This window comes from Sus scrofa, chromosome 1 (assembly GCF_054392235.1).
Source record: "Sus scrofa isolate SSC_HxYL_T2T_F1_AM1 chromosome 1, Sscrofa_HxYL_maternal_Yorkshire_Landrace_v2.0, whole genome shotgun sequence".
Taxonomy (NCBI): Eukaryota; Metazoa; Chordata; class Mammalia; order Artiodactyla; family Suidae; genus Sus; species Sus scrofa.
In genome coordinates this window covers 21,913,938-21,935,419 of record NC_139383.1, presented here as the reverse complement: position 1 = coordinate 21,935,419, position 21,482 = coordinate 21,913,938, and the positions used below count along the sequence as shown (strand labels likewise).

At 40.0% G+C, this 21,482-nt stretch overlaps 1 long non-coding RNA gene across 2 annotated transcripts in view; it reads right to left on the bottom strand.

Annotated features, from left to right (window-relative positions):
• The window catches only part of LOC110256604 (uncharacterized), a 138,558-nt gene that overhangs the window by 73,562 nt on the left and 43,514 nt on the right, over positions 1 to 21,482 (bottom strand). The window contains exon 4 of one of the 2 annotated variants that reach the window (XR_014845305.1): positions 10,731 to 10,816. This is a non-coding gene — a long non-coding RNA (uncharacterized LOC110256604). Of the gene's footprint in view, positions 1 to 7,779; positions 10,817 to 21,482 lie in introns of those variants that run through there. The other variant, XR_014845306.1, reaches the window with a different exon arrangement.

Genomic DNA, 21,482 nt, shown 5'->3' with positions numbered 1-21,482 from the left:
CAGACCCCCAAACTCTGGATCACCCCCCGCAAGATCCTTCAGCATCCCCTCATTTCTGTCCATCCCAGCCACGGGCCCTTCAGCTGGTGAAAAGGAACAATTGTAATTGACAAGAAAGAAACTAACAAAAAACCAGCGTTCATGGCCTTTTGTGACAAATTCCTGAGTTAACCTTCCTAAGGGTGAAAGAAAGCTGTTCTAAAACAAAAAGGAAGTGAATGGTGAGCTCAAATAGCCTAGGGCCTAGGCTCTCAGGCTGCAGAATCGGACAGGTGCAGCTTTGATGCCAGCTCTGCCAGCTCCCGCGTTCCCTTGCTGAGGGACCTCTTTATTAAGCCCTCTAAGCCTCCACGTTCTCATCTGGAAATTGGAAATGATCTCATGCCTGTCCTCACGGAGCTGTTGTACACATGCAATGAGACGGTTATAACCAGCTTGACCTAGCTTATAATAAGAACTCAGGAGATGGAAGCCAGTCCTCCTTTTCCAGTGCAATGTGGTAGAAATTAAAGGGCTAATTAGAAGCAGAAGGTATTTGCTGTGCTTCAGGAGCTCACAATCTAATCAAAGAAACAAAAACACAAAGAAAAGATAAACAACAATATTTCAGGGAAAGATCAGTGCTATAGACAATAGCCATTAGAAGAAACAAGAGAAATGTACGAGCAATGAGGAAGGGTTTCAAGATGCTATAAAGAGCAGAGAATGTTTGCTTAACTTTAAGAAATCAAAAAAAAAAAATTTTTTTTTTCTTTTTATGGCTGCATGCACAGCACTATTGAAGTTCCCTGGCTGGAGACTGAATGTGAGCTGTAGCTGCAGCTGTGGCAATGCCAGATCCTTAACCCACTGCGCTAGGGCAGGGATCGAACCAGCACCTCTGCAGTGAACTGAGCTATGGCAGCAGATTCTAAACCCACTGTGCCAGAGTGGAAACTCCAAGAAATCAATTTTTTTTATATACAACCATTCCTATACTGTCTTTATCATCCTTAAAGTTCAAAGATAGTGGAAAATTACAGATAATTTTGGAGGACAAAGTCTATGACCACACATTGAAATTGGCCTGAATGTTAACCTTCTGCTCAAATGGCTATGGGAATCTTATAAAAAGAAACACTGGAATAGCTCTCAATGAGATAACTGTGGAGAGGACCATGAAGATGCTTGCCCCATGACCTTAGACAACCTGCAGGGGTAGCTGACCACTGCTTGTATCAGCTCCTATAACTCATCTCTTTTAGGTGGTCTTCAGTCTAACTAACCTTCATGTCAAGGCCATTTTTTTTTCTTCTCCTACAGCCATGTTGTCAACTCTTCTGTTGCCTACAAGGACCAATTAAGGCCCAAGGATGAAAAAATTATTTATCCTTTAAACAAGTATTATATTATTAATAATCTTACATATTAATAAATGTGAAATTAGATTAATAAAAAAGAGCAGCAAAAGCACCCACTTAACTGTGTAAGAAAAAAAGCCAATTATATCGCACTGTATAATGAAACTCGACAGTCTCTAGATCATAGGTGTCAGCTTCCTGAGCAATTAGAAGAGGCCCTCGTGGGGCACTCAGTGGACGGACGAGGCCATTAGGAAGTTGGGAAAAATGAGGTTAATGGTACTCAGTGTATCTGGCAGGGGTCTAGTGTAAACCAGATGCTAGGGCTGCTCTGTACTCCCTGCTCCTTGCTTGGTCCATCTCCAGGAGGAGTGACAGAGAGTGGAGGGAGGAGAATCAGCTGATCCAGTAGCAGAACATGGAAAGAGGAGGAAAAACTCATCAGCATGTGGTTCAGACAAGCAAAAGGCAGATCAGAATCTGGGCGGCACACTCTGGTTGTCAGGTTAAACACACAGACAGTGGGCTAAGGTGTCATGGTGATGGCACCCTGGTATGTTGGTCTCCTGAGTCACGCTGGTTGCCCCCTTGTCCCTCCAGGACTGAATCTTGTATTTCTTCTTTCATATCCCATGGTTCATCTTTCTTGGTTTGCTCGCATTTCTTGTTCTACTACTAACTTCATAAGAAATGATAAGTGGAAATGTTTGGAGACCTTGTATGTCCGTGAGCAGAAATTTTATTTATCTTCACATTTGAGTGAAGAGCTAGAATCAGCACAGAACTCTGGGTCAGAAAGAATTTTTCCTTCAGAATTCTATCATTTTCTAGCTCTACTGTCTTTTAGCCCCAATGTAGCTTTGAGAAGTCCAAGACGATGCTGACTCCTGATACTCTGCATGTGTCTGATACATATCAGAGAGTCTCTGTTTCTAGAATCTTCTTTTCATCCGCAACATTCCTAAATTCTATGATGATGTGCCTTGGAATGTATCTTTTTCATTTATAGTGCTGGGCAGAAATCCTTTTCAAATCGCTTCTAATCAAGTGATTGGTATCTTTCAGGCCTAGAAAATATCTTGAATTATTTATTGGTAATTTCTTCCCTTTGTTTTTCTCTGTTCTTTGTGTCTGAAAATCCTGTTATTCAGATGTTTGACAGTCAGGACTAGTCATCTAATTCATCAATCTTTCCTCTAATCATTTATCTCTGTGCCTTTTTGTTTGCTTGACTTCCTTGGGAATTTCTTTGACCACCAACCCTCAATTGAGCTTTTCAACTACAAACATGTTTTCAATTTCCAAAAGTTCTTTTTATGTTTCTGTTTTATAGCATCTTATTTTTATTGTCTAGATGTAATCTATTATTTCTTGAGGGTATTGATCATGTTTTAAACTTATTATTACTCTCTATATGTTTTTTGTAGACTACAAGTTGCTTTTGCTGCTTTTTTATTTGGGTGTCTCTCTTTCATTTTAGGCTTTCCCCAGAAGTGAGAGAGTTCCTGGTTGTCTGTACATGTTTAAGAGAGAGAGATACTAAGAAATCAACTTGTATCTCTACTCTAAGCAGATGGGAGAGATTGTCAACCTAACACTTCCCATTAGAGGATCTGTCTGGACAGTTTGATGCTCTCCAGTTTTCCCACCTGTAGGTCTTTCTGCTTTGACGGATTAGATGCCCTGAGAAGACTCTAACTCCTGCTTAGAGCCTAACTGCCAGTGCTCTGGGAATCGAATAAGAAAGAGAGCTGGGAAGAAGATTTTCTCAGCATTCAGGATTGATAATGTGTGTGTGGGGGGGGTAGTGTTTGTGAACAGTGAGCTTGTGCACACTGTTCACAGTTAAGTATTTTACACACTCTCATGGCCTTCTCCACAATTAGCTTATTCAGACTGCTATAACAAATAGCATAAATGGAATGGCTTAATATGCAAACATTTATTTCTTACAGTTCCAGAAGCTTGGAAGTCTGAGGTCAAGGTCCTGACAGATCCACTGTCTGGTGAGACCCCTCTCCCTAGCTGTAGAAGCCATGTTCTCATTGGATCCTCACATGTGGAAAACACAGAGAGGCGTTCTCATGTCTCCTCTTAGAAGGACCCTAATCCCATTCATGAGGGTTCCACCCCATGATGGATAAATAGAAAGACAGACAGGTACACACACACACACACACACACACACACACACACACAGAATAAGTCACATAATTACCTGACCTGGAGGCTGACATTAAAAAGCAGTAGTGTTTGGGGGAGAATGGGAGAGACTAAAACTGTATTCAATTATTTGTCTCTAATTGAGGGGATTCATATACACAATTTATTATGACAGTCAAAGAAATTGAGGCTTAAAGCCTTAAAAAATCCTTTACTAAAAATATAATCATGTTACATTCCATACATATAAATATGTGCATTATATTTGAGACCAGGTATGAGCAGAGAAAATGTTGTTCGTGTTGTAAAATGCCATCGATGTGGCCGATGTAAAATATACACATCAAACTTCCTACGCTACCCAGAGATCATACCCTCTTTTCAGACCCACATACAACACTCATAGAAAGAGCTATATATTAACCCCTTAAGAAAATCTCAATAAGTCCTTAAAACATTTAGGCTCTAGGGCAAAAAATAGGAGCCACTTAATTGGCCAAATGAGATGGAAGAATTCACAGATGAGATCATTTTTTAACTTGTAAGTTTAAGCATAAATATACCAAGTAAAATGCATGTGGAGAACTTTCTAGACAAAGGAAGTGAATGAACCAATGTTTCCCGGGACCAGGTGCTCAAGAAGGGGGAGAGGGAAAGTCGGGGGCATGAAGATGGACAGTCTTTCCAGAATTTCCATTCACAAGGGTAGGGATTTTATCTTGTGGGGGATTTTGAGTGGAAGAGTAGTGAGCAGATTTGCTTTTTTTTTTTTTTTTTTTTTTTTTGTCTTTTTAGGGCCTCACTCATGGCATATGGACGTTCCCAGGCTAAGGGTGGCATTGGTGCTGTAGCTGCTGGCCCACGTCACAGCCACAGCAACACAGGATCCAAGCCTCATCTGTGACCTACACCACAGCTCACGGCAATGCCGAATACCTAACCCACTGAGCAAGGCCAGGGATTGAATCCACATCTTCATGGATACTTCATGAACTTCATGGGTTCATTATCTCTGAGCCATGAGGGAAACTCCCAGATTTGCATTTTAAAAAGATCACCCTAGTTTCAGTGTGGAGGCTGAGAGCAGGAGACCCGTAGTAAAGTGAGGTAAAGTAAGGCAGGGCATGGCTGTGAGAATGAGGGGTGAATGGGAGAATGTGCTACAACCATGCTGCCCAGTCGAATTTTCTGCAATTATGGCAGAGTTCTACACTGTCTAGAGTGGGAGCCACTGGCTATATAATGGCACTTGAGCACTTGAAATGTGTCAAGTGCAACTAAGGAATTGAATTTTAATTTTCTTTCATTTTCACTAACTGAATTTAGCCACCGGATTTTATTGGACAGTGTAGCTTTGGAAGTAGAAGAGTACTGCGTGCATTATGTGTGTGTGTTTAAAAAATTTTTTTCAATACCTTTATTGAGATATAATTGGTAAAAATAAATAAATTACATATATTTAAAGTGCACATTTTGATGTTTTGACACATGCATCTGCCATGAAACCATGACCACAATAAGACCAGTGAGCACGCCCACCACTCAGAAAGTTATATATAAAACAGTGCACCTGAAGAACAGCTGCTGGGTAAACATTAAAGGACACAATTGTATCAGCTGTTTCTTTTTCTGCTTCAAGGATAAAAATGCAGAAAAAGAAAACTTTACACCTTTTTTGTTTTTTGGTTCTTTAGGGTTTTTCTCTTTCCAATTTCACATTATATAAAGAATCATACAGCTGAGGTGGAAGTTTTAGGAAGGATTAGAAATAGATTCAGACATAGAAAATAATTTGGGGCACAGAAAAGCAGGAGGTAGTTTCTGCACCAGGTCTTCACTGTGCCCCAGGAAGAGCTGTCAACAAACAGCAGAACATTTTGGGAATGAAATTTGGGCTACTTTCAATAAATTACCATTAGACCTCCACTTGGAGAAGTCTGTTGTCCTTGGAGGTTAAGATTGTCTGAATAAAACATTTCTTGTGTGTTTTTCATTATTTATTAATAAAATACTATTAAATATTTTAATTATTAAATTGCATAGATTTTACTTCTTAAACATTTGCATAACATAGGATTTCAGTCAGGAACTAACTGCTAATACAGTGAAGTAAGCTATTTTAAACATTTCAGGGAAGACAAAACAATTTTTAAAAAGTTAATGGGGAAGGATTTAAAACTCATCAGCCTTAAGACATGCTCCTCTCTTCACTGAGGCTCACAGAATGTGTCTGCAGGAGCCCCGGGCCCTGACTCTGCGGGGCATATGCCACAGGACTGTGTGTTACAGGACACGCTCCCACTCTTCTCAAGTATTTTTAAAGCAAGTTCTTATAACTCCCTGAAAAATTAGTCTTGGTGACTTAGAAACTGTCTGGAGAGGCTGATATTGGCCTCTTCATTTAATGATAAAGATGAGAGGATTGCTTTTATTAAAAATAGATTAGTTGCTGGAGAGGTTATGGAGGACATGGGACCCTCTAACATTGTTGCTGGGAATGAAAGTTGGTGCAGCCACAGTGGAAAACAGTATGGAGCTTTCTCACAAAATTAAAAATAGAGTCGCCATATGATCCAGCAATCCCACTCCTGGGCATATATTCAGACAAAACTATAATTTGAAAAGTTACATGCACCGCTATGTTTATAGAGGCACTGTTTATAATAGCCAAGACATGGAAACAACCTAAATGTCCATCAAAAGATGAATGGAAAGATGAATGTGGTATCTACAGACAATGTGATATTACTCAGCCATTAAAAAGAATGAAATAATGCCATTTGCAGCAACATGGATGGAAATAGAGATTCTCATACAAAACGAAGGAAGTTAGAAAGAGAAAGACAAATACCATAAGATATCACATATGTGGAATCTAAAATATGACACAAATCAACACACATACAAGAAAAAAAAAAAAAAAAAAACAGACTCACATATAGAGAACAGAACTGTGGTAGCCAAGGGGGAAGGGGAGTGGGAGAAGGAAGGATTGAGAATTTAGGATTAGCAGAGGCAAACTCTTATGTATAGGGTGAATAAACAACAAGGTCCTACTCTACAGCACAGGGGATCTTATTTAATATCCTGCAATAAAATATAATGAAAAAGAATCTATATATGTATAACTTTTGTGTACAGCATAAACTAACACAACATTGTAACTCAACTATATGTGAATAATACTTAATAAGAAAAAAATAGATTTGTTACACATTATTATATATAAAATAAATAAACAACCTACTGTACAGCACAGGGAACTGTACTCAATATTTTGTAATAACCTATATGGGAAAGAATCTGAAAAATTATATATATAACTGAATCATTTTGCTGTACACCTGAATCTAACACAACATTGTAAATCAACTATTCTTCAATAAAAATTAAATTAAAAAATAAAATCTATGTTTGGTTACTACAAAAAAAATTTTTTTGATTTGTGAACAATCCAGACACTCTCCTTAACACTGGGCTTCCATTTCCTTCACATCATAAACTCCCTCCAGCCCTGGATAGAACAAGAATTCTTCATGCACACATCCACAGATTTCATTCACTAAATATTTATTGAAAGTTTTCTATGTGCCAGGCACTTCTCTAAGAACCAAAGACACTACAGTGAGCAACAGCAACAAACACTCCTCTCATCCTGGCTGACATAGGAAAGACAGAAAATTAAAAACAGCAAAAGTAGGTCATATAAAGATAAGGGCCATAGGGAAAAGAAAATATAATAGGGTGATATAGATTTTCAGGGAGTTGCTATCTTATATAATTTTGTCACAAAATTCACTAAATTGAGATCTGATCAGATTTCTGCAGTTAGTAGGGAAGTCGGTCGTGTAGATATGTGAGGAAAAGCCCCAAGGCAAGATTTCCTTGGTATGGGAGTTCCCACTGTGGCAGAGTGGAAATGAATCCAACTAGTATCCCTGAGGATGCAGATTCAATCCCTGGCCTCACTCGGTGGGTTAAGAATCCAGTGTTGCTGTGAGCTGTGGTGTAGATCAAAGATGCAGCTTGAATCTGGTGTTGCTGTGGCTGTGGTGTAGGCCAGCAGCTGTAGATCCAATTCAACCCCCAGCCTAGGAACTTCCATAGGCCGCAGGTTCAGCCCTTTAAAAAAAAAAAAGAAAGAAAAGAATATTTCCTTGGCATGTTTAGAATTGGCTGGGAGAGAGCAAGCCAGAGATCTGGGAGAAAGAGGAGGGTCAGACAATGTAAGGCATAGGAGGTATCACGAGGACCTGGACCCCAAATGAGATCAGAATTTTTTGGCAGGTTTCAAGCAGAGCTGTGATGTCACCTAACATATGTTTTTAATGGGTCACGTGAGACTGCTGTGGTAAAACTAGTCTTGACATGGTATAGCAGGCAGAATAATGTTCATGTCTTAATCCCTGGAAACTGTGAATATGCTATGTCACAAGGAAAAAGGCAATTAATGTTGCAAATGGAATTAAGATTGCTAATCAGATGGGAAGAAATAGAGAGGTTATACTGCATTATCTGGGAAGGCCCAATGTAACCACAGGGGTCCCTATTGTAAGTCAAAGAGGGACACAGGAGAGTCAGAGTCAAGAGTGATACAATGTTAAAGACTTGACCATCATTTCAGGCTTTGAAGATGGAAGGTAACCATGAGCGAAGAAATTCAGGGGGCTCAAAAGCTGGAAAGGGCAAGGAAATGGATTCTTTCCTAGAACCTCTAAAAGGAATGCAAGCTGACAACACATTTTAGATTTCCCATCTCCAGAAATATGAGATAATAAATTTGTTTTGTTTGAAGCCACTAAACTTTCACTAATTTGTTATAGCAACAATAAGAAATTAATAGAGATGGGGTACAGAGGTGAAGGCAAAGACAGATCCCTGGACACTTATCAAGTTCTAGACACCAGGTTAGATGCAAATGATAAAAAAAAAAAAGGGTATAGTTCCTATCATAAAAAAGCACACAATCTAAAAGATACACACACAAGTAATACAAGTAATTCTAGAAGAGAATAAACAGTGTAATATACATGTAAGGCTCATTCCTACCACAAAGGGAAAAGTTATCAGTCCCCTTCTACTCTTTGGGATTTAGGAAAGTTTTTCATAAAGGTTCTAGATGAGGATTGAGGAAGAAAAAAGGCTAGCTGTGCTGGATAATAGCATAGGCACAAAGATAAGAAATAGAGTGGATTGGTCCAGCACTGTAAATAGTTTGGAGATCATGAGTAGGGAGGAGTGGTGGGAAAGGAATTGTGAGACCCAAAGATATTGAAGAGTTTTCCATACTAAGAATTGCAGACAGTGGGATAACTGCAACAACTGCAAGAGATTAATCAGGGATTTGATCTATTTTAGAAAGGTCATTCCAGTGGCAATGTAGAGCATATATCAGGTAAGTATGAAGGTCTTGACTGGAAAAATAAAGGCTGAAATGAGGAAAGAAAGATACCAGAGTGATAGACTCAATAGCATTTGATGACTAATTGGATCTGGGTCTTGGAAGAGAGGGAATTGTCTAGCATTACTCTAAGATTTTGGTTGAGATGATATGTCAATCAGAAATAGGTTTGGCTGTGAGTAAAAGGACAAAAAATTTAAAGTCTAGAGAAAATTGATGCAGAATTTCTTGTCTGTTAAGTCCAGAAGTTGGCAATGTAGGATCAGAAAACAGCTCTGCTTCTTGAAGCCCTCAAAGACCCAGGCTCCTTCCTGTACAAAATTCAGTGTTCATAAGTTGTGACCTCAGCCTTGTGGTCCATGATGACAGCTCAAGCTCCAGTCATCACATTCACATTCCAGGCAGCAGGATGGAGGAAGGAACATAGAAAATAAGGGCAAAGGAAAGATGCTAGCAGTATTTTAAACATTTTCAAAAGCTGCCGCATGACACAATTTTCATTTCCCTTTGCCCAAAACTTAGCTACAGAGAGATTGGCAAAGTAGCCTTTATTCTGCATGGAGATAGTCCATCTAGAAATGTGGAATTGTATTACCATGGAAGAGGAGGAGAATAGATAATGGGAGACAACCGAAGCTCTGCCCCAGCTGATCACTGGATGAGGTCATCATTGAACCAGATAGACAGTAAAGAAGGAAGAGGTGGAGACAAAGAGAAAGAATTTAGATGGTGTCAAGTTGAGCTTCAGGTTTGGAGACCATAAAAATGGAAGTACACAATGGTTGTTGAAAAAACTGCTCTGAAGAGCAAGTGCAAGAAATATCCTAGAGGTGTATACTTGGAAATCATTGCAACCTAAGAGTAAAGGTGAGTTCATCCAAATAGAATCTAGAGAAAGTCAAAATAAAAAGATCAAGAAGACCCTTGGTAATGTTCACATTTATAACAAACAGAGGATAAAAGAGTCAGTGAAGGCACAGAAAGAGAGAGGACCACAAGAAAGTGGTTTATACAGTTCTTCCTGAGAGCCACTTTGGGTCTTTCCAGTAATCTCTCCTTTTTGGTTAGGCTAAGTTCAGGAGTGATTTCTCTGACTTAACTGAATACACATGAAGACAAATACCATCCCCTTCCCAATTCCCACCAACCACCTCCCCCCACCCTGGTATACTCAGGTGATAGTAAATATAATAATCATGCAAGTCTGGGTAGGCAGGCATCCAAAACAAATACAAGTGGCTTCACTGTGGTCAAGAACTCCAGACAAATGAGCACACGGTAGCCAGAAACTGTTTGGAGGAATGAAGGCAACATCCTCTGAAAGTCAAAGGTTCAGATGTTTGGGGATAGAGAGAAGTTTGGAAGATAGAAGTTGGGGAAAATAGAGAAGTATACAGATAAACAGACAGATGTTTGGGGGAAATTGTGAACAGGGAGAAAATAAGACCAATAGAGCGATCTACTTGAGTTAAGAAAACTAAAAGTGATTTGCTTAAGAATAATTGAGTAAATTACCTTACCAAATAAAATAATTCACCAGGGCTTTAGGAATTGCTTTGGGGGATTGTCCAGATGAATCAATGACACCAACCCTAACATCAAACTGTTTGACAATGGTAATTGCCATCAGACATTAACAGTTCATTTCCCTTAAACAAGTATATTTGAACACCTACTAGGGACTCAGAGAGAATAACACAAAAGAAATAGGAGGCAAAGCTCTGACCTCAAATGCTCAAGTGCTATGGAGAGGTCAAGACTTGACACACATGAAACACAAGGGTTTAAGAGAACACAATCAAAGGCCAGAATATATGGTATTTTACCTGAAGATTTCAGTAACTTCTATAGAAGCAGCTGAAGCCTTTTTCATCTCTTGCATCCAATTTAGGCTTTCCTGAATTGGAGGAGCCTAGAAAGGAAAATATAAAACTTTGTGTATTATCAACACTTTTTGCCCACTCAAAACTCAATATATCCAAACCAGAAACATACAGAATAAAATTAATTTTGACCAGTTGGTAAGCACTGGAAGGGCGTTAAGTATCTGTATACTCCCTAGGCACTCTAACATGAAGCTGAACACAGAGAGTATGTCCAAGGATGTTGAATTACCTTTTACCTACAGTGTGTGTGAACCTGAGGTTAGTGGACAAAAATGGCAGCAAATAAAACCACAGGAGAATAAATATTTTAAAATATTACGACTTCACACTTTCTAAAAAAAAATGGTAGAGATTTACTTTCCGTTTCAAAAACAGTACTTCCATAAGCTTTTAATTGTTCACATAATACTTTGAATCTAAAGGTGTAAGTAGATGGTGGAGGAGTAAGAGGTCATGCTCGGCTTCTCCCACAAACACATTAAAAAAACACATCTACATGTAAAATGACTCGCACAGAACATCTTTTGAATGCTAGCAGAAGAACTAAACCTCCAAAAAGGCAAGAAACCCTTGCCATAACTGGATAGAACAAAAAGAGAGAGAAAAAGTAATCAGGACAGGACTAGCATTCCTGAGAGGGAGCTGGGAAGGGGAAAAGGAATTCACATCCTGGGAAGCCACCTAACCAACCTGGAGATCAGCTGAGACAGACAGAGGGACATCGAAGTGGCCGAGAAAAGCGCAGCAGCTGGACTGAGGACAAAGCAGAGTGAGAACCGCACAGATCATCGCGGCCACCGCCCCAGACACCACAGCCTGAGACACTCGGGCGGGGGCTGGGCTCTGAGGCTTAGGCTCCGGAGGTCAGTCCCAAGAGGACTGCGGTTGGAGGAGTGGGGACAGCCCGAGGGGCTAAGGAGCAGTGTGCCACGGGAGGGGAGTGGTGTGCTATCAGCTGAGGAGGGGAACGCCAGGGCAGAGGGAATCTGGGAGAAGGTCTGGCCCGCAGGAGAGTTGAAGCGCCATTGTTGGGAGGGCGAGAGAGGGAGGGGTGGGGCTGCTATAGGACTCCCGGCACCAGAGCGTGCGCATGCCCAGGAGCTCTCAGAGGGCGGGGCTGCTCTGGTGCAGGCTATGGGGTGAGACGCCACTTGCCCTGGCTATGGGGGACTGGGTGCTTCTTGCGCAGGCTACCAGTGGCCCGGAACCTCTTGTGTGGGCAAAGGGCAGCATGGGGCTAAGTGCAACGTGGTGCCTATTGCATGATCTACTGGCAGCAGGGATGGACCAGAGCGGTCCTCTTGGAGGCCGGAGGGAGGTGTGGCCTGCCACCACTGGGGGTGTGAGTGGGCTCCACCTGCAGCCCCAGTCACCTCAGAGGTTGGCGGGTGGCGGCGGGGGGGGGGGGGGGGGGGGGGTAAGACACTGCAACCAAGCACCACACGTTGTTGCTCTCACTCTCCTGGGAACACACCCACCCTAGAGCTGCCACTGCCAAACACCCTGGGCAGCACCCAGAAGCTTGATCACTGTCCTCTCCCAAGACCCTACAACTAGGAGCAGCTGGTGCAGCACCTCCTGCATGGGCTAAGCAGGACAGGGTGTTTCTTGCATGGTCTGCAGGTGGTGGGCAAACCACCACAGTTATCTCTGGCTCCAGAGGTGGGAGTGGCTCACCACCATTAGGGGTCCATGAATAGGCACCACTTGTGGCCCCAATCACCTCAAGGGCACCAGAGAGGAGGGCACGTGACCAAACACCACCCTTCTTGCTCTCCCATGCCTGGGAGCACACCGGCCCTGATGCTGCCACTGCCTAATGCTCCAGGCAGTGTCCACACGATTGATCTCTGTCACTTCCCAGGATCCTGCAACTAGGAGCAGCCTGTGCAGCACCTCCTGCGTGGGCTAAGTGAGACAGGGTGCTTCTTGAATGGTCTGCACGTGGCAGGGGCAAACCACCACAGTCATCACTGACTCCAGAGGTGGGCATGGCCTGCTACCACTAGGGGTCCTGAACAGGCAGCTCCAGTCACCCCAGAGGAGGGCACTGCAATGCTTGTTGTGACTCTCACTCCCCTGGAAATTTACACACCTGGCTGCGGCCACTGCCAAATGCTCTAGGCACCTTGTAAATTTTCCTAGGCTCATTACCACTTCCTAGGGCTCTGCAACTAGGAGTAGCCAGCGGCACCTTCCTGCAGGTCCTTGCTGCTGTTAAGAGCCCAGCAACCAGGCACTGACTACTAGCCCTACCCATTGCTTCCTTCTCCCTGGAAACACACTCAGCACCCTGGGGATAACAGCCTACTCACACTGAAGAAAGAGACAGCAAATATTCAAACTCTCATGCCAAAAATAAATAGTAAACCCCCATAAAATACAAAGGGGTGCTCTTGCATAGAAGTAGCCCTCCAAGACTATAGTTTGGCTTCCCTAAACTCAAAGAAAAAGAAAAACATAAGCAAGATGAAAAAGCTCAGGAACCATTCCCAGTTAAAAGAGCAGAATTCACATGAAGCAGCAAACAAACAGACCTCTACAGTCTGACAGACACTGAGTTCAAAAGGGAGGTAGTGAAAATACTGAAGGAATTAAGGCTGGATATCAAGGAATTCAGAGCAGATATGAACAGTAATGCAGATTCCTTTAGAAATAAACTAGAAAATATAAGGAGGAACATGGAAAAATTAGAAAATTCATTTGCAGAGAAACGAATTGAGCTAAAGGCACTAAATAGCAGAATGAATAATGCAGAGGAACAAATTAGTGACTTGGAAGACAGAATAATGGAAATCACCCAATCAGGACAACAGACAGAAAACCAAATGAAAAAACATGAAACAATACAAGAGATCTATGGGATAACATAAAGCGGGCCAATCTACACATAATAGGAATCCCAGAAGGAGAAGAAAAAGAAAAGGAGATTGAAAACATATTTGAAGAAATTATGTCTGAAAACTTTCCAAATCTAAAGGAAACTGATACCAAGATACAGGAAGCACAGAGGGCCCCAAACAAGTTGAACCCAAAGAGGACCACACCAAGATGTATTATAACAAAAATGGCAAAAGTTAAAGAGAGATTTCTGAAGGCAGCAAGAGAAAAGTAAAGCATTAATTATAAGGGACCCCCATAAGGCTATCAGCTGATTTCTCTACAGAAACACTACAGGCCAGAAGGGAGTGGCAAGATATATTTAAAGTTCTGAAAGGAAAAAAACTGCAACCTAGACTACTCTATCCAGAAAGAATATCATTTAAAATAGAAGAATTTCTCCAACAAACAAAAGCCGAAAGAGTACAGCAATACGAAAACCATTCTAAAAGAAATACTGAAGGGGCTTCTCTTAAAAAAAAAGGGGGGAGGAGAAAAGGAGGGGGAGGGGGAGGGGGAGGAAGAGGAAGAGGAAGAGGAAGAGGAAGAAGAAGAAGAAGAAGAAGAAAGAAGAAAGAAGAAAGAAGAAGAAATAGGATGGAGGAAAACACAACTGGAAAGCAATCACTTAAATAAGCCAGCATACAGATCTAAACATGAAGATGTTAAAAAGACTTCAAAATCATAGAATGTGGCAAAGGAAAGTAAGAAACTACAGATTCTTTTTTTTTTTATTTCAGTAAAGTTTAAGCCTATATGGCTATCAGGCTAAAGTAAGCAGATACAGGAAGGGGTTATCATACTAAAAAACAGGGCAACCACAAATCAAAACCAAACATTACATTCACAAAAACTAAAAAGAAAAGTACTCAAGCATAAAATAAATGGAAATCATCCAACCAAAAAAAAGGAAGAAAAGAGGAAGATAGAATCAACTGGAAAACAAGGGTTAAAATGGTAATAAATACGTATCTATTAATAATTACCTTAAATGTCAATGGACTGAATGCTCTAATCAATAGACACAGAGTGTCAGACTGGATTTAAAAAAAGCAAAAGCCTACAATCTGCTGTCTACAAGAGACTCATCTTAGGGCAAAGGACACATATAGATTGAATGTGAGGGGATAGAAAAGATGTTTCATGCCAATTGACAAGACAGGAAAGCAGGAGTTGCAATCCTCATATCAGACAAAACAGACTTTAAAATGAAGGCCATAAAGAAAGACAAAGAATGGTAAAAGGATCCATTCAAGAAGAGGATACTACAATTGTCATTATATATGCCCCTAATATAGGAGCACCCAGATACATACTACAAGTACTAATAGACATAAAAGGAGAAATTGATGGGAATATAATCATAGTAGGAGATTTTAACACTCCACTCACATAAATTGACAGATCCTCTAGACAGAAAATCAATTAGGCAATAGAGATCCTAAATGACACAATAGAAAAGTTAGACTTAATTGACATTTTCAGGACATTACATCCAAAAAAATCAGAATATGCATTCTTCTCAAGTGCATGTGGAATATTCTCAAGGATCAATCACATACTAGGGCACAAAGCTAACCTCAACAAATTTAAGAGTATAGAAATTATTTCAGGTATCTTCTCTGACTACAATGGCATGAAACTAGAAATCAACCACAGGAAAATAAATGAGAAAAAACTAACTACATGGAGACTAAACAACATACAACTGAAAAACCAATGGGTCATTGAGGAAATCAAGAAGGAAATTAAAAAATACCTCAAGACAAATGATAATGAAGACACAACCACTCAAAATCTATGTGATGCCACAAAAGCAGTACTCAGAGGAAAGTTCATGGCAATACAGGCCTTCCTCAAAAAAGAAGAAAAACATCAAATTGACAACTTAACTCACCACTTAAATGAATTAAAAAAGTCAGCAGAAGGAAGGAAATCATTAAGATCAGAGAGGAAATCAACAAAATAGAGATTCAAAAAACAATAGAAAAAAATCAATAAAACCAAGAGCTGGTTCTTTGAAAAGGTAAAAAACCTCTGGCCAGACTCAGCAAGAAGAGGAAAGAAAAAAACCCAAATAAACAAAATAAGGAATGAAAAAGGAGAAATCACAATGGATACTGCAGAAACACAAAAACCCTAAGAGAATACTATGAACAATTGTATGCCAACAAATTTAACAACCTAGAAGAAATGGACAACTTTCTAGAGACTTAGAGCCTGCCAAAACTCAATCAAAAAGAAATAGATCAACTGAACAGACTGATCACTAGGGATGAAATTGAATATGTCATAAAAACACTCCCTACAAATAAAAGTCCAGGACCAGATGGCCTCACAGGCAAATTCTACCAAACATACAAAGAGGAGCTTACACTCATCCTCCTTAAACTTTTCCAAAAGGTTGAAGAAGAAGGAGCACTCCCAAAGATGTTCTATGATGCCACCATCAACCTAATTCCAAAACCAAACAAAGATACCACCAAAAAAGAAAACTATAGGCCAATATCTTTGATGAATATAGACGCAAAAATTCTCAACAAAATTTTAGCCAACTGAATCCAACAACACATAAAAAAGATCATACAACATGACCAAGTGGAATTCATCCCAGGTTCACAGGGATGTTGATGTTCACAAGCAGGAGGCATCACTCTCCCAGACTTCAGGCAATATTACAAAGCCACAGTCATCAAAACAGTGTGGTACTGGTACCAAAACAGACATACAGACCAATGGAACAGAACAAAGAACCCAGAAAGAAACCCAGACAGCTATGGTCAACTAATCTTTGACAAAGGAGGCAAGAACATAAAAGGGGGAAAAAGACTGTTTTTTCAATAAGCATTGCTGGGAAACCTGGACAGCTGCATGCAAATCAATGAAACTAGAACACACCCTCACACCATGCACAAAAATAAACTCAAATGGCTTAAAGACTTAAATGTAAGACAAGACACTATTAAACTCCTGGAAGGGAACATAGGCAAAACACTCTCTGATATCAACCTTACAAATGTTTTCTTGGGTCAGTCTCCCAAAGCAACCGAAATAAAAGCAAAAATAAACCAATGGGACCTAATCAAACTGACAAGTTTTGAACAGCAAAGGAAACCATAAAAAAAAAAGACATCTTAAAGAATGGGAGAAAATAGTTTCAAATGACGCAAAGGACAAGGGCTTAATCTCTAAAATATACAAACAACTTATACAAGTCAACAGCAAAAAAGCCAACAACCCAATTGAAAAATGGGCAAAAGACTGAATAGACATTTCTCCAAAGAAGATATACAGATGGCCAACAAGCACATGAAAAAATGCTCAACATCACTGATTATTAGAGAAATGCAAATCAAAACTACTGTAAGATACCACCTCACACCATTCAGAATAGCCATCATTAATAAGTCCACAAATAACAAATGCTGGAGGGTGTGTGGAGAAAAGGGAAACCTTCTGCACTGTTGGTGAAAATGTAAATTGGTACAACCACTATGGAAAACAGTATGGAGGCACATTAGAAAACTATACATAGAACTACCATATGACCCCACAATCCCACTCTTGGGCATATATCCGGACAAAACTTGCCTTGAAAAAGATACATGCACCTGTATGTTCATTGCAGCATTATTCACAATAGCCAAGACATGGAAACAACCTAAATGTCCATCAACAGATGATTGGATAAGGAAGATGTGGTATATATACACAATGGAATACTACTGAGCAATAAAAAAGAACAAAATAATACCATTTGCAGCAACATGGACGGAACTAGAGACTCTCATACTAAGTGAAGTAAGTCAGAAAAAGACAAATACCATATGATATCACTTATAACTGGAATCTAATATATGGCACAAGTGAACATTTCCAAAGAAAGGAAAATCATGGACTTGGAGAACAGACTTGCAGTTGCCAAGGGGGAGGGGGAGGGAGTGGGATGGACTGGGAATTTAGGGTTAATAAGATGCAAACTATTGCCTTTGGAATGCATAAGCAATAAGATCCTGCTGAATAGCACTGGGAACTATATCTAGTCACTTATGATGGAGCATGATAATGTGAGAAAAAAGAATGTATACATGTATGTGTAACTGGGTCAACTTGCTGTACAGTAGAATATTGACAGAACACTGTAAACCAGCTATAATGGAAAAAATAAAAATCATTATAAATGGAAAAAAAAGGTGAAAGTAAAATTGGGATAATAATCCATTAACAAAACAAACTCAACCACAGTTAAATGTCTGAAAGAACAAAGGTTACATTAAATGATTCCAGGGCTATTTTTATTATTCACATGTCTCTAGGGAAGGAGGAAACTGTTAATTGTACAATTGCTCAGATTTCAGTGTACTGCAAATTTCAATTTTTTGTGTCTTTACACAATTGAATTTTTTTAAAAAAGAAAGCTTTATTAGGAAAGAAAAAAGCAATCCCAGTACAATCCAGAAATACTTTTCAGGTCAAAGCTTACTTTCACATGCATGGAGTGAAAAAATTTAACTTAACTGAAACACATCAAAACATGCTCATTATCCTATACACACATACACATTTTAGATGTTTCATATTACTTTTCCAGGCCATCTAGATAGTTTCTAAGGAAAAATCTTCTGTACCAACCAAACTTTCCTCTACCAATTAAAAGGAAAATTGCACTCTCTTAATTTGGTGCTGCTTTTTTACTCAAATTCAAGATTAAAGTTGTTTAAGTTTTAGCAGTCACAGTTCTTTACACCTTATCAATGTGTCTTCACAGACTTACCTTCAATAGAAATTGTACAACTAAAGAAATGATAGAAAAATTATATCCTCTAAAAAAGGATCCATTTTGCAAATCCATTCTCTGGATGTTATAGACATCCTTCAACTTAATTCTAACACATTTAAGTCATCTGAGGAAAAAACAGTGAGTGGATCCCTGACAACTCTACTTAGAGTTGCCTCTCATTGATTACTATTTTCATGGGGCCATAGCACTTCCTGTGGTTAATGGCTAACCCCATCTGGTGGCCTGCAGGACAGGAGGCAAACTCAGATTCAGGGTTCAAAGGAGTCTTGAGAGTCCACTTAAATTCATTTCTCTGCCTTTAGGCAGAAGTGGGGAAATACGAGATGCTATCAAATTTTGAAGATTTTAAAGAAAGTAGATTCCAGGACATAGAAACAATAGCTCCAAAAAACCCCTCAGTGTCTAGCAACCCTCATCATCAACTCTCTTTGTCATTGTCAAGATATTTCAAATCTGTGAGCTTGGAAAATAGATGCATACATTAATCTCTGGATATCAACACGTTTGCCAACTGCATGATTTCCTAGAAAATACACATAACTCATATCACCACTGCAAAAAAAGAAGAGCTCAAAGCCCTGATCATTTTGAAAGGGGTTCTAAGCTAGAATGAATTCCATTCTCTTGAGAAGAAAATATTGATTTCAGAAGAGCGAAACCATCTGTCTCATTTCTATTTACCAGAACTAGTCAAGATTTGAGGTTTTCAGAGTTCCCGTCATGGCGCAGTGGTTAACGAATCTGACTAGGAACCATGAGGTTGTGGCTTCCATCCCTGGCCTTGCTCAGTGGGTTAAGGATCCGGCGTTGCCGTGACCTGTGGTGTAGGTCGCAGACGCGGCTCAGATCCCTCACTGCTGTGGCTGTGGCGTAGGCCGATTCGACCCTTAGCCTGGGAACCTCCATATGCTGTGGGAAGCAGCCCTAGAAAAGGAAAAAAGACCAAAAAAAAAAAAAAGATTTGAGGTTTTCAAATTTTATTGTTCTCTTTGTTTCTTCTCTTTGAAATTTCTTTTCACACTGGAAACAAGAATCTGAACATATGCCTTAAGGACTTAAGACACACATTTTAAAGGCTAAGTGTGTCTATTATTATTTACCACCTGCTCAAATAAAGACAAGAATTGCTCCGAGCAAAGAGTGTTGCTTATTTTTGTTGATCATAGGATCCTGGAAAAGAAGATGGAATTTTGGAGGGGAAAAATGCATTGAGAGTATGACAAGGAGAAACTAGGTAAAATTACGGTAGTTACAAACCAAGAACATCCCAAGCCAGACTGTAGTCTTTGTAGTCAATCTTTCTTTGATCACATCAGATCCCAACTCATATTATAAATTATATCACACTGTGGAGTTTGTTGCTCTATCAATTCCAATTTGCACCTGACAGCCCTGGGGGACATCATGTTCTTAACCAGATGTACCTTGAAGAATAAACTGAGGAAACAGAATGTAAGATGGTTACAGACCTAGAAGTCAGGATACAAAAACGTAGATCTGTGGCTATTCCAAAACAGACGTTTATAGTAAGAAAAGCTGCTGGAGTATTTCCATAGGAAGAGTAAAAAAATGAAAGAAGTAGAAGGAGAATATGGAAATATTATAAGTAGAGATGAAGAAAAGAATGGAAATAAAAGCAAAAGGAGAAGATGACAGCATCAACTTGTATGCAATGAGATAGACTGTGACTTTTAGGGGAGCTGAATGCACATGTGTCCATATGCATTGTGTGTGTGTGAGGGCCGGGTATTAGGGAAAGAGCATGGGGTCTGAAATCTGGGTTCAAAAGACCTGTATTATGAACCCAGGGGTGGCCTTTGGTACATGACCATAGGTGAGTGTGTTAGTTTGCTAGCACTGCCAAAATAGTATACCCCAGACTAGGTGGCTTAACCAACAGAAATGTATTTTCTCACACCTCTGGAAGCTAGAAGTTCAAGATGAAGGTGTTATTAGAGTTGGCTTCTTTGGGGATCTTGTAGATGACCATTATTCTTCTCCTGTGTCTTCACATGATCTCTCCTTGGCACCTGTGTGTGTCCTAATTTCCTTTTATAAGGACACAAGTCATGTGAGACTACTGACCACCCTAATGACCTCATCTTAATTTAATTGCATCATTCAAGGCCCCATCTCCGAATCCAGTCACATTCTGAGGTACTAGGGTTAGGATTTCAACATAAAATCTGGGGAAAAATAACTCATCCCATAACAGCACATTACATATGTTTTTCAGAGTCTTTTTTGGGGGAAAAAAAGCAAAAAAGAGGGGGTAGGATTATAGCAACTCAATGGGAGTTCCTGTTGTGGAACCTGACTAGTATCCATGAGGATGCGGATTCAATCCCTGGCCCCACTCAGCAGGTTAAGGATCCGTGTTTCTGTGAGCTGTGGTATAGGCTGGCAGTGGCAGCTTGATTTGACCCCCCAGCCTGGGAACTCTCATTTGCCACAACTCTGGCCCTAAAAAGCAAAAAAAGAAAAATAAAAAGGAAGTAGTTCGAAACGCTATTGTAATAACTAAATGAAGTAATACATTTTAAAAGTTAAATGTTCAAGAGAGAAAAATGGGAGTTCCTGTCGTGGCTCAGTGGCTAACGAGTCCGACTAGGAACCATGAGGTTGTGGGTTTGATCCCTGGCCTTGCTCAGTGGGTTAAGGATCCGGTGTTGCCATGAGCTGTGGCGTAGGTTGCAGACGCAGCTTGGATCCGGCATGGCTGTGGCTGTGGCTGTGGCTGGTGGCTACAGCTCCAACTGGACCCCTAGCCTGGGAACCTCCATATGCCGCAGGAGCGGCCCAAGAAAATGGCAAAAAGACAAAAGACAAAAAAAAAAAAAAAAAAAAAGAGAGAGAGAGAGAGAAATGGCCAATTACATGATTCAAACAAATGAATATTATATAAAACTTAGGGAAAAAATTTAATCACATGGGAGAATACCTCTTATAGTAAGTATTTACAAAAACACAATCTTTCTTAATATGTGTGTGAACATATTTAAATACATTTA